The following is a 14,775-nucleotide window of genomic DNA, read 5'->3' as shown; positions in this document are numbered from 1 at the left end:
CTTTTCCTCTGAAGAGGATTTCCCAGCTTTGAAGAGAGATCTGTTGGCAGTGGAATATATATTCCCTAAAGCTGTTTCAAAGTCATGTAGAAATAGAGAATTATGGTTTTCCAGTTCCTTAACCTGGTACATTTATCATCATAACTTTCTAAATTTGTAAGAAGCTTAAGTCATCCTCTGTTGAATTATTAATCATGGAAATATCTGAAAAGATCCATCAACATATCTGTGGGTTGCTTTTCTTCCAAATTAACTTTTACTGTAAGAGCTGACATTTGTCATCAGCTGTGGACTCCCGAAGTAAGTCTTGGTGATAGTAAGCTGGAATAAGCATAATTTTGGGCAACATCTTGGGGAAGAAAGCAGACAGCTCAGTGATTTTCGTGATCCCTAACAGCAGCGGGAGATTAAGTATATATTTTTTTTTTAAGTAAAGACCTGTTGAGATGCAGGAAAAATGGCTGTGTCTTCCAATATACCCTTAATTAAAATCCTAATGTTCAAAATTCATTTATGAGGGCACATTATTTTAAGCAATAATTCTGTATGTTCATTGTGCTTAAGTCAAAAGCTTATGAGGAAATGCTTGCATAGCCATTATGCACTATATTTGGAATAATTTGGAATAAATTAATTTAAAAAATATTTGAAAATAAAACATTTGAAATAAAATACTGTCCAAGCTGATATTGGATCTATAGTTTGCACCTGGAGGAGCAGAACAGAACTAGAAGTATCAGAGAACTGCAGATTCTTTCTTAAGTTTTTTTAAAAAGCCAATAACCTTGGTTACTGACATACCAACATTGCCAGGTAAGCATTTCTGCATTTAGAACTACAATGGCCTTCGAGGACTCATGGAATGGCATCTATTAATTCAGTGACAAAGGGGAATCACATAAACACTGCTTTAGAAAGCAGATCTAAGGATGATCATGCTTCTATCCCATGCTTACATTTTAATTCACTCACTGAATATGCAAAATGTATATTTAGCTAAGTACTTGAAATTAGCCTCAGGTGTAAAATTTTACAGATTGTACTTGTGTCTCCCCAGTGATACCCTTGTGTATCTCTCTCATTAGGGGGTGCCTGTGTAGGAGTATCAGCAATTAACAGCAAATGGTGCAAGTGCAAAGTAGGGGCTTCCACCACTCCAGGGGAAAATGACAGGATTATTTTTTTCACTTCTCTCTTCAACATTTCATGAGACCTGATCTCTTATTAACAAGGTCGTCTTCTCCATCTGATTTGAAAAAGTATTTCATGACTCATTTTGTAATTTTCTGTTTCCCTTTCTTCCTAATCTCTTATTTCCCTCTGTCTTCTCCCATCTTTGGACCACTCTGGCCATCTGCATCTAGAGAAATGACACTTCACATTCCTATCTGCAGCTGCTTTGATGCTTTCCAAAGCAAAATTCTTTCACTGGGACTTAGGAGAAACACAGCTCAAGGGTCATTTTTCTTAGCTAGAGCCTGCAATACTGCTCATGATTTAGGTGCATCAGCAGCATAGGTTACTATTTCCTTAATACTGAAATAAGTCACTTTAAATGCACACTGTCACACTATCTCTGCCAGGATGAAGGGTGCAGTTACGTATTTAGGAGATTATACCTGTAAAGAATTATTTCCTGAGGAAAATTACCATAAACCCTTTTTATTCTTCCCATTTAATTTCTCTCTTGTGACGTATTTTGGAATCAGTAGGAGAACTTTAGTAGCTGAATTTTCACATCAGTGAGGGTTGTCATCTTGGCACAGTTTCACAGGACTAATAAGGAATCTCTTTCATAATGAAAATGGCTCCAAACCTCTTTTCCCTCTGGACACCACAGTGCATCTTGAGCTAATTATGATTAGACATTCTGGCTCCAAAAAGAGGTTTTTTTCCCCTAAAATGCTTTCTGATGAGCACAAGAAGATTATGTTCCATGCAAAGGTGTGTAACAGAGTGTCACTCACACAGCAGCAAAATCATGAGTCTTAGCAGAAATTAAATCCTGCAAACATCCGGTGATGTGTGTTGCTGTGTGAACTGGGAAAGCCTTAATTCAGGTAGTTCCATTCTTACTGTGGGAAGTGAATCATGCAGATGAACATTCCCCTTTCACCAAGATCCTTCTTTCCCCATAGATGCTGTATTCAAACCTAGCAGCTGTCATTATATTACTGATTTCATTCTCTAAAATATTTGTCCTCACCTTTTCCTGCAACTTAGAGTCAGGTTGCCAGAGTACCATCCTGGTCTTGAAAAAGGATGGTGATGGATTATAAAAATGTAGCATAAAAAAACCCCAGCAGACATATAAAACATATTTGCAATCAAATAAACAGCTTAGAATGATATTAAATGGAAGAAAGCCAGACATTCCCTAGAAGTTTATCCACTTATCTGGGCATTCTACGTAGGTTTTTAATTTTCTATGTGCTTATCTACTAATACTTTCAATATGTCCATCATTGCAGTCTGAGTTAGTTCTGTACTTCAACTGCCCTCTCAGTAAGGAGATAACCCTCAGCTTCTTTGAACTGGCCTCTCCTTCTGGGAGACCCCTGGGACTTCTGAACCTTGGATTTAACCATCAACATTTAGGCAAATATACACAAATACTGCTTCTATTTACTCACAGCTGTTCCTGTTAAAGCTTTTTTGCACTCAGTGTATCAGGTTTGATTTTCTTTCTCTGCACCAGTCTGGTACAGGATAGTTCCATATAGGGTCTGCATGGGTCAAGTCCTAAATGTATGGATCTGACAGGGAGGAATGGTGGATTCTGCCTCTGTCTCTGCCACGAGCTTGCCAACTTGATCCTGGCACGTTTCTCCACCTCACTTTATTTACAGTTAACTAGAAGGAGACCTAATTCTTTCAAAGCAAATTCTGAGGCTATATTCAAGTTTGTAGTACCCCAGGAATTCCTTGATTTCAAAAGATCTTGAGTGCAAAATATTTCTCACAACAGTCTTGATAGTGAGACTGAAAGAAGAGCAACTCTTCTTATGATTTTGCATTTAACTTTTTGTCTGCCAGCATTTTCTACTTTCTAGAATAAAATAAAATGTATTTTTATTAATCCTAAAATATATTCTTAGCCATTAAAATGCCAGAGACATGCTGTTAAGAATTTGTCCTTGAGCCTTGTGACAACCATGGAAAGCATTATTATTTATTGCATGCATTTGTAAAATAGTTCAGTCTCTTTCCAACTTGCCACTATCTACAGTTAGAAATTATCAACTCAGAGAAAAAAATCTTCCACACCTCCTGATTTAAAAGGACAGCAGAACCTTGCTACGTGCCTTCCTAGACAGAGTGACTGATTCTCTGGTGCCAGTATTTCAGGAAGCTGTCAGCATCTCTTGGGATAAATTCCTTCAGAAGTCCATGTATCAGAAGCAGGTATAATAATAAAATTTCTGGTTTGCCTTTGTGAGAATCCAGCTTTCTTGACAGGAAAACAAGCACTTGTCACTCACTGCAACTGAACTATGCAGACTGAAAACAGTGTCCAGAAAGATTCAGTGTTTAGGAAGGACCTTGGAGACAGACTGAGGGCTCATGCTCTGGCCCATGCTGAGCTGGGCTTCCCAACCCCACATGGAGGAACAGCCACTAATGATCCAGTAAATTGTGTCTCCAGCTGTCCAGGGTCCATATTTATCAATCATCTAAACATCCACTACCATTCTCCAGATGATTCCCAGTACCTAAATTAATTTTTATATTTTTATATCTCTACATATGTACACACATAGATGTATGTATATACATACATATACATATATATGTAAATGAAGGTATATGTAAAAGTTACATTTTATAGAAATATATTTTTATTTGTATACATGTCTATATATAAGCACTATTTTCCTGAGTAACCAGGGTTAATAATACAGGAGGGATGCAGTAAACATCAAAGAAGAAGAAAATTTTTATAAAACATTTTGCGAGACAATAGCTCATGATTTTCCAAGCTACGATTATCAGAAAATCAGGTGACCCCCAATGGGGAAGAAATGATGATGTCTGGCTCCAGATCAGAAGGTTGAAGGATAGCTTTATTAAAACTATACTATATTACATTAATATATTATTTAAAGAGATACTATACTATTCTACATACTTACTTCTTACCTAACTCAAACTCGTGACTCTGCTGAGAGTCCGAGCCACAGCTGGATCCCATTGGTCACTGAACCCAAACAACCTTCACCAGAATCCAACCCAGCAATCACTGCAGGTGAACAATCTCCATACCACATTCCACATGGGGAAAACAAAGGAGCAGAGATAAAGATTGCTTTCTCTTCTTCTCCCTGTGCTTCTCCAAGAAATCCTGAGAGACGGAATTATGTCTCTCTGTCCAGAGAATGTGAATGTCCCACTATGATGATTTTGGGCAGATAGTGTTACTGTTGTTGACGCTCCCATGGAGCTCTGAAACACTGTTATTCAGTTAATTACCGCTTGGTCACACATGATTTGGGATAAGGTCAGCTCACTCCTCAGTGCACATGTTACTGCCACGTGTCCAGAGGAAAAGCAATTGCATCTTTTAATCTGATATTTGGTTTTCATTGCCATTTAATACTGTAAATGTAATGGAATTTCAGATTTCATTTTTTATCTTCTGATGCTGTGACATGTTCAGACAAGAAAGATTAGGATCAAATATATACATGGAATAAAGCTATTTTTAAAGTCCTGACCTGTATTTTGAAACCTCTGTGTGCTACTGGAGCAGTCTACTTGTATTTTTCCTTATGTTAATTGAAACTAATTAGCTGCATATAAAAAATACAGCATGATTGGAGTAGTGTTCATGGAAACAACATCACTTAGAGTCAACTCCTTTCTGCAGTCTGATTCAGCTATGAATCAAGACTTGAAAAATATATGAATCCTCTTGAAATGTCTTCGTGTTTCATCTGAGCAGGCAGGAAGTATTCCCTGTGCCAGCTTCTGGTAAGCTGGAATCCTGCACAGGGCCTGACTGCGTGGCTCACACACCAGTGCTCAGCCAAGGGCTGGCCTGTGTGTGCAGGCAGCAGGGGCTCCTCAGTGGGATGAGAGAGGAGCCAAGCTCAGAGAGGTGGAACATGATCTGCATCTATCAGGCCAGAGACTGAGCTGTGACTTTGCTCTTCAGGAGGATTTGTAGCCTCATCATTTCAGGTTGCTGTGGCCAGAATCCCTGTGAAGTACAGCAACAGTGCAGGATCTGTTTTCTTTCCTGTGATCTCTCTTATCTATCTGTAATGAGAAGTAGATAATTAAATTGATTCGAGGACATATTTTAATCATTAGTGCCTCCTTACAATATGCAAAAGCATCTCATGTAATACTTTTCTCATAGAATTCCCTAATCAGTGAGTGTGAATTTTCCCTAAGAAAGAAAGGTGGGATTAATCTATAAATCTGTCTAGTTTAGGATTCTTAAACTGAAAGAGGGCAGGTTTAGACATAAAGAAAAAGGTCTCTACTGTGAGAGTGGTAAGGCACTGGAACAGGCTGCCCAGAGAATTCTCCAGTCCTAGACTGTTCTTGGCCAGGCTGGATGGTGCTTCGAGCAACATGGTCTAGTGGAAGGTGTTCCTGCTCATGGCAAGAGGGCTGGAATGAGATGATCTTTAAGGTCTCTTCCCATCCAAGCCATTCTGTGATATCACTCTGTCATTCTTATGTAGTCTCTCACTGATTACAGAATATCTGTCACTGGTACAGTATCTAAAGAAACAAAATTGTAGCTCATAAAGGTAATGCTGGGCACTCCTTAAACCTCTCTAGCAAAATAGCAAATGTTACAGTGAAACAGATGAGGAGATAATGCAGGTATCTTATTTTAAAAAATATTTGAAAGAACATAATATAATCAAGCTATTGTTAGGGCTGGTGAGATGACTGGCAGTCCTAGAGTTTGCCAAGAATCAAACTGCTCTCTGTATATCACATTTAACTGTGTGCTAACAGCACGTAGGAACGCTTGGTCACCACACAACCCAGGTGTCTTGTCCTTTCTAAATAGTTTTTGAAAAAGACCCAGAAGGATCATGTTTAGTTCACTTCCAGCTGTGAGTCTTCCCTGTGGATGCATGTTGACAGGAATGCTGTTCTTCGAGCAGTCAAATGAAAACACATAAATATAATGCTCTTGCTCTGTTCTTCTCCTAGAGGCTTTCTTTCCTCTTACATTTCTTAATATGTACAGCTCTGTTGGTCCATTATCCACTGTGTTGTGTGCTGATTATAAATAGATTAAACTTCTGCAAATCTCAGGATTAAAAACTGTAATGATAATGTAAAATGGAGGACACTGCCTATACAAACAAAAAAGCTATCATTTCATCTTCATTAAACATTTTAAGGATTGTAGAATTTAAATGTTATTAAATAGCAAAATTAGAAAACCCACAAATTATCCACATCAATCAGTTCAGGGTTAGCATTAATTTAAAGCAGGCTCCTTTGCAACAGTGCTTACATAAAGATAAGCCATACAACTGCGAATAAATTTTCATCTCTATTACTGATTTCTACTCAGATTTCATTGAATTACAGTTCACTTTTCTCATTCTGTTAAGTTTGAAGGCCATTACTAGAAACATGACTGTTGTCTTTTCTCTTGTGTAACTGAATGCCTTCACAGATAAAGAAAGAATCCCAAAAACACGAGATAAAGTTCCTTAACAATGTCACTATAAAAGGCTATTTTTTGAGTTCTGAGATTATCAGCCAACCTTTCAGTTATAAAATGCAACAGAAACATTAATCTGTCCTGATTTAGAAAAAATTTTAATTACACAAAAGGAAATAATTTCCATAGATGTACATTAAGCTGAAATAAGGAGTTTTATTTATGTTCCAGAATCCTCCAAAATCCCACTGAATAATGGAAACAATAAGCATTTGGATTCCTTTGGCCTTTCAGCCTACATGAATACAAATTGAGTCACAATGAAAAATAAGGAAGAAACTGTATCAGACTTAAATGAAATACATTATACACGAATGTGTTTTAACATTCAGACACTGAGAAGCAGTATCTTCTGTAAGAAGAAATGAAAGACAGCACACTTGGATTTTAGAAATGTGCCACACCATTTTAAATGACTGCCCAGAAAAGCTTCCCTGTGGTAAAAGTGGTGTGGATGTGTAGATGGTTGGAATGTGGCTGCTGAAGATGGTGCAGAAAACAAAGACTGTATTTTAACCAGGCTTCTTAAATTGTTTAACTAGTCTGCTTAAATAATTTAGATCTAGGTAGGTCTAAATTATTTAGACTAATGTAGTGTTTTGAAACATCATGCATGGTCAGCCCTCAGAAGAAAGAGCCCAGCAGCAGCAAGGTGTAAAGATTCCTGAGGCAGGTTTCAATGGCAGATTTTACTGAACTGGTCCAGGCTACTTCTACTCCAGCACCACTGAAAAATAAGAGCAGTTTAAGTATGTGTAAATTCACTGCTTTTCCCAGCATGAACAGACAGTGTAATGCACCCTGAGCATCTCTGGCCACAGAATAACACATCACAGAGTTTTAAAAATACATCCTGGACTGATATATGAGTATTCTTTCAGTAATGTTCAGAAGAAGAGTTTGACCAAAAAAAACTTTTCTGAAAGAAGGGTATGAAAGCTCACCAAACCCATAAATACAGCAACACTTTCTTTGCAAGGTAGACATCTGAGATAATTATTTAAATAACAAAGAAGCTGAAACTGCAATGAACAGGTCTTCATTTAAATATTGCCCTATTAACTAAATATCATTTAGAAAGTGGTAGATAGCACTAAGACCTGAAAAGATATCAAATCTTCAATTACTTCATTTGGATTCTTTTCCAAAGCTATGAAAAACAAAGGACTTAGTTTTAAATGTGACAAGGTAAATGTGTATTCCAGCAGAATGAGTTTGAGCTCACCTCTGTGTTTTCCCTTAAGTAAAAAGGGAAGAAGATGCAGTGATGGGGAACCACTATAAAGACCTCAACTTGCACCAAACTGAATTATTTTATTCTTATACAATTATTTATTGCAGAATGGTACAAAGTTTCATTACTTGTGGACACTATAAATGGAAATAATACATATGCACACATATGACCACACTCATAGTAAATATTTCTCTATGTGACATTAGCCCATTGCTTTCCTTCTTATCTCAGTAAACAAGTTCATAATCTTGAAATATCCATTTTAGTACATATTTTTAAGGTAGTACAAAAATGAAATTACCTGTATAGTTTAAAAAGTAAAAGAAGTTGAAAAGTAAATAGGTAATTTTGGAGACAGTGACTCCTTAGTGTCAAAAAAACCATGGAAAATCTAAGGGATATATTCCTTAATGAAAAAAAAAAAATTGTAGAGACACAGATTATGAAGACAGCTGAAAGTTCATTTTTGATGCCTGTTGATGAATGCATTTTACAGAATCATGAGACATTTTGAAATGAAGAATTTCAACCCCTAACCATCCAACTGCATGCACTGTCTGTCACATATTTAATGAAATGTCCACCTAGACACCAGGAAGCATATAGTTTCTAATTTTAACATCTGTTTTCCTCTTCTTGAATGCTGGTGAGTTAGTGAGAATCCATGCTGCAGTATTTTGTAAAAGTGAAATGCCCACAATGAATACATTATTATTTATATGTGGGGGAAAAAACAGTTGCACCTGCGTGCTTATCCCTTTTGAACTTGAAAGAATGCAAACCAAGAAAATATAGCTCATCTGTCAGACAGCATAAAATCTGAGTACAAGCAGAATGTGTTTGAATGCAGTAACAGAAAGTGGATGCACAAAGTAAAAGTGAAATTTTTATGAACAGATTAGTTTGCAGCAGTCACAGCATATGAGCTACGGAGCAAGGATTTTTTTTTTTTATGGACATCATGGCAAAGATAATTTTTATGAAGTGATGCAGGAAGCAGACTGTCCTTGCTTTGAAGATAATTTAAACTCAAGCAGACTCACTCAGCTTCATTGTAATGATGAGCATTATGAATATCTAGTTCATATTTTCTAGAGCGTAGGGCTCTACTACATGGTCAAATTTGAGAAATCCTTCTCTCCTTTTCCACTAGACTGGAGTCCCTGGCATGTGAACTCTTGGGGCAGGGAGAATATTTGTGTGAATATCACTAACTGCAAATCCAGCTCTTCTTGGGGTGGTTGGTGTCACCCACTGCTGTGTCTCTGGCTTTGGAGGCAGCACACTGCCAGGGCAGTGAGCAAAGAGGATAATAACAAGCTTTTAGTCCATCTCCCAGTGCAATATAATGTTCATTTAAATCAATTTAATAGACAATCAATTCAAGGTGAAGACCTCAAGCTGAAAACATCTGATAATAAACTGGTAGGAAAAGATACTGCAGTTGATCATAGCTGGCCCTCAGTCTTCAATCTGCCTGTAGGAGGGTTAACACCATTTCTTGAGGCAAGCAGTCCGAAGCTGGAGTTTTGTATGTAACACTTCCTTTTTCAAAAACTCTGAATTCTGCTTCAAGACTGGATCTTTATCTTTAGCCTATATAAGCATATGGAAATCTGTTAAATGCCTAAACAGATAGTGGAGGTTCTCAAATCTGTCCTAAAATATCTCTAGGTTGCCTTCTTCTTGTACATGTGTAGTTTTCTTTCAGAGCTCTGTTTCATAATTATTTCCGGATTATAAAAGCATGAGCTGGAGTTAAAAAATGTGGTTATACCACCACTTCCAGGTCAGCACACACAGCATATATACCTCCTTTGTGCTGGTCACAACTGTTCCTGGTTCTCTGATTGTTATTCCTTGATCTCACCCATTGTGCCTCAGAGATGCACCAGAGGAGCTCCACAATCGCTTTGTGGGAGAGGACTTCAAGTACTGATGCTGAAGAAATGCTTGCTAGTACCTGCAGAAAGGCAGTGGGAAATATAACTCTCCCAGTGAATCTCTAATATAATTTCTTTAATTTTTGGGAAGGAAATGGAGAAGAAAGTTATTAGGAAGAAATTTTACTGGGAATGGGGAAGTTGTTTTGATGAACAAAGTAGGGAAAAATCAAATCTATGCTAATGCAGTTGATGCTCAGAAGCTGAGAATGACTGGCAAAAAAGGATTGTGTGGTTAAAGCACTGAGGCCTGACTGAGGAAATCTGAGTTCATTTCCTGGCTTTGCTATCTCTTCAGCTTTGAGCAAGAGATTTAATCTCTCTGCTTGCCTTTTTTTCCCCCCCTTCCTGTACCACAGGAGAGTAATTTTACTTCAGATTGTTCTAAGAATAAATGCATTAATGTGGCTGGTACATTTAAGTTTAAGCAGAAAAAAAACTTATAAAAGCTTCAGTTCTCATTCCTTCTTTTTCTAAACAGGCCTTTCTGCTGCCTATGGGGCAAATGTACCAAAGTCTTCATCCCTGTGTCTAGAAAGATGAGGAGGCACTTGCAGTGCCTGGGCTGACATCTGGGCACGCCCAGCTTCTAGTTAAGAGGTGAAGAAGGCTTTTCAATTACAGGGCGTTGGTTTTATTTCTATACAAATACAGCCTGAGGTGACTGCACAGCTTCCTCCCTCTGGGAGGCCTGGCAAAGCAGGCAGGCAGGCAAAAGCTTAGAAAAATTGGCTATTGAAAGTTTTGAGAGAAAAGAAACTTAGAACACCCGATGTTGAAGCACAGCAATATGAGATGGTGAAATGCTGTGGCAGTGCCAACACGAAGGCCCCAAACCAGGAGGGATGCAGAAAGACAAGCCCCAAGGCAGAACACTGAGGTGTAAATAATGATGCAGTGATCCACCTCACTGGCAAGGACCTTCCTGAACCTTCTGTCAGTGCCTTCTAATTCCTAGCAGAGGCAGAAAATTTGAGGAAATTAAACTCAATTAATTCTGTGAGCACCGGCATGGAGAATGCCTGGTCTCCCGTGGATGACTGCAAGAGTCCCTCAGGATTTTTGTACAGCTGGGTCACCACCTTTCCCCTTTGAGTGCCTCTACTGCAATGTGGGCAGCAGGACCAAGTCAGGGATCATCCCAATCCCTGTTCTGGGCACTGCTGGGGACACACCTCAAGTGTTGTCTTCAGTTCTGGGCCCCCACTTTACAAAGGACATTGAGGGGCTGGAGTGTGTCCAGAGAGGGGCAACAAAGCTTGTGAAAGGTTTAGAAAATAGATCTTGTGAGGAACAGCTGAGGGAGCTGGGGTGGGGGACATCATCGTTCTCTGCAGCTCGCTGAAAGGTTGTACTGAGGTGGGGCCGGTCTCTTCCGCCGTGTCTGCAGAGAGAGGACAGGAGGAAATGGCCTTAAACAGCAGAGATTCAGAACAGATACTAGAAGACAATTTTTTCAGTGTTTGGGTGGTTGGGCACTGGAGTAGGTTGTGCAGAGAGGTGGCAGGGGCACCGTCCCTGGAGGTGTTTGTCATCGGGATCTGGCGTTGGGTGATGGTTCAAGGCTTAGAGCGGGAGCGTTGGGCGGATGGGCGCACTGGGTGATCTTAAAGGTCTCTTCCACCCCAGACGATGCTATGATTCTACCCTTCCGTGCCGCAGGGCCGGGACACCCGCAGGCCCATTCCTGCAATGCTTCCAACAACTCCCATTTGCCCTTGGTTCTGCCAGCCAGCTCGGCGATTGCTGGGACAGGCTGGCAGAGGCGGCCCGCGGGGCTCGCCCGCCCGGTGGCAGCGTCACACGGCCCAGGTGTGGCGGTGCGGGGCACGGCGGTGCGGGGCACGGCGGAGGGGGCGATGAGGGAGATGCGGCGGCGTGCCCCGGCCGCGCCGCCGCCATGGGCAGGGCGCGGCGGCCGCGCTGACGTCAGGGCGGGCCGAGGGGCGCGGGGCGGCTGCGTGTTCCCGCCCTCCGCCCCTCCCTGCGCGGGCCGGGCCGGCCGGCGGGACCCGAGGGCGCGGAGCGGCCCTGCCCCGGGAGGCGACAGCGGCCCGCGCCGTCCGGCGGTGAGTGCGGGGCGGCCGCGCCGCCACCCCCGCGCCGCTCCCCGCCCCCTCATCGGGGGCTCTGTGCCGGCGGGGAGCGGCCGCTGTCCTCCTCCCAGCGCCGCCGCCCTGCGCCGGGGCGGGGGTCGCGGCTCGGCCGGGGATGCTGCGGCAGCGGGGGCCGCGGGAGGCCGGGGCCGGGCGGGCGGGGCGGCCTCAGCGCTCACCTCCGGGCCGGCTGCATGTCACGGGCGGGCCGCCCGCGGTGCTGCGGGCTCGGGGCAGCCTGGCACGGCGGGCCCGGTGCCGGGAGCGCCCCGGTGCCGGCTCTGCGGTGGCTTGTGCGTCCTGTAATTCGGTGTTCGGGGAGACGCACCTGCAGGTGCCTTGGGAGCAGCTGCTGCGAGCCCCGGTCGCGGAGGTCTCGTAGCGTGAGGTTTCGTATCCCGAGGGTTTTGATCTCCGGAAAGGGGAAGATGCAAAAGCACCCAGTGTGTGTTCATAGAGAACAATTTAAAAAAAAAAAAAAAAAAAAACCAGTAACGGTGGGAAAGAATTATAATGGTGGCATTTCTACTTTAGCAGTGATCTGTTGAGATTTATGCCAAGAGATTTATTCTGCACGTTGTGGTGATTTCACTGTAATGATACTGAGACTTTGCTTTCGTCACCCAGAGCCTGCTGTTCACTTCGTGTTCTGTCAAATGTACTTTGGCACACAATGAAACGTAGGCAACCTCAGCCTTTAACTTTGAGCTGGAGGAGGTCGAGCTGTTTATCTTCAGTTTAAGAAAGCAAAACTGCATGGGAAGTTTATGCTCTAGCAGAGCCTTAGTGTCCAGGCCAGACATCAAATTAAGGTAAGGCTTGTCGATCTGGTACTCCATCTGGTATGCTGTGTATGCAGGGTTAGAACTTCATGTTTAAAGCAGGTTTGTTCTTGGTGTCTGTGGGCTCTGAGCCTTGATTTGGTACAGAAGAGAATGTTTTGCTACAAAGGTGTTAAAAGTGAAATGAAGTTGAATCTAAGTTCTCATTTTGTTACATTTTCATAATCGAGAGCCACTTCACATGTGTACCGAGGCTTTAGTAAATTTCTCTCTTCTGGAAATGTACTAAATTTACTTCAGTAAATTTCTCTCTTCTTGGGTTAGCCTGAGGCAGTAAACATTTACATTGTTTGCTGATAATGAATGAAATTGGCAAGATTTTTTTTTCTCCTGTAATGATCATTATAATGATCATATGCCTCTAAATTCTATGGGCCCGTTTTGAACTACATGCCTCCAAGCTGAAGAGATCTGATGGCCTAACAAATGGGACATGAGTAACCTAAATGTCAGCCGAGGATCTATGTCAATATACAACTTAGAGTAGAAAAGTTATTTTTGAGGTTGAAGTTTAATTTCTGCTCCTATATAGTATTTTTCATTATAAAAATATCAATGTTTGGGTTCCAAAAACTGCCCAGTATTGTCTTTTAACTGTAAAGCTGTTGAAAAGAGTGGAAATAGTCTCAGTTAACATAATGATCTCATTTAATGTATTGTTACACTAATGAGTAATCCTGTTTAATGGAACTGTTCGTGTAAAAGCTCATTGGAGTAAAATCCATTACTTTTGGACCTGATCATCCTTTAAGAGGGATTGGTTATTTGGAATAAACCAGTTAATAGGAAATGTTGGATACGGGCTCTTTAGATAAAAGGCCATCATGCCATCAGTCTTGACATGAACACTGCTTGCCTGGAATCCTTAGAAAGTGTGGATCTCTCAAAATGGAGAGGAGATGAAGGAATATAAGATTACAGAATGTAATATGATAAAATATATCAACAGTGGTTGTGGTGTTCTCTTTCAGCCACTATTCACTGTAAACAGCAGCACCATCTTCTTAATTAGAAGCTTTCAGGCAGGGTTAAGTCCCGTGCCAACAGGGATGCTAAGGAGATCAAAATACTAATGGTGCTTTTGGTAATTAGGTTGAAAATCCTGTATTGTGTTTCAGTTGGAGCAATAAAAACAGATTATGTAAATCTCTGGATACCTGCACACATATATGTTAGAGTAAAATCCCAAGAGCTTTAAGTAGTTATCTCAAATTTGAAATTTGGCTAGTCAGGAAAGGTCTTTGTATTTCTTCACAGCTCTTGGACACATACCCCAGCTCACTCTTAAACTGCTACCTAGTAGGTGCATTTTGGAAGATATTCTGAGAATGTTGTTTCCTCCTTAATCAAAAGTAGCTGGATTTGCAGAGTTCTGGACTTTGCTCAGTAGTCATTCTCTGTTCTAAAAGGAGGATTCAGCTGCAGCAGTTCTGCTGACAGTATCCTATAGGAATTGAAGAAACTCTCCTCAGGGTGGGGGTTTTGCTTATCCCTGGTCACATGGGGAACTGGTGTCGCAAGTTCTTGCTAAAATGCCTGTTTCACTTGGGTTTTGGGATTGTTGGGTTTTTCATGAGCACTTAGTCTGTGCTGAGCTGAGGTCCTGCTCTGCAGAGTGCATTTTAATGGCCTTTATTGAAGAGGTACTGGCACTGCTGGCAATGTCCTCACTGCAAGGAGGCTTGGCTTCTTAGCCAGAGGAAATGGCTGATAAGGATTTACTTTGATGAGGTGGCTGAACAACTTACTGCTCAGGAATAAACCTTAAATTGTAAATAATATCTGCAATTATTCCCTGAAGCCTAAGAAATTCTGTGCTTTTAGGCTAATCAGTCCAGATGGCTTGTGACACACACAGCACAAGGGAAGCATCCAGGGAGAACTGAATGTCCCAGCTTCTCTTGACTCAATAATATTCCTGCTTTAAGCTGGAGATTCAAAAATCTCTTCTAGATGG

General features: G+C 41.2%; 1 protein-coding gene across 4 annotated transcripts in view; it reads left to right on the top strand.

Moving 5' to 3' along the window:
• The first annotated feature begins 11,870 nt into the window (after positions 1–11,870).
• The window catches only part of CCSER2 (coiled-coil serine rich protein 2), a 61,383-nt gene continuing 58,478 nt past the window's right edge, over positions 11,871–14,775 (top strand). For all 4 annotated transcript variants that reach the window (XM_053984085.1, XM_053984084.1, XM_053984087.1 and 1 more), the window contains exon 1: positions 11,871–11,949. The gene's annotated coding sequence lies outside the window, so the exon portion shown is untranslated. The remainder of the gene's footprint in view (positions 11,950–14,775) is intronic.

Source organism: Vidua macroura, chromosome 8 (assembly GCF_024509145.1).
Source record: "Vidua macroura isolate BioBank_ID:100142 chromosome 8, ASM2450914v1, whole genome shotgun sequence".
NCBI lineage: Eukaryota > Metazoa > Chordata > Aves > Passeriformes > Viduidae > Vidua > Vidua macroura.
This window is presented reverse-complemented; position numbering and strand designations above follow the sequence as displayed.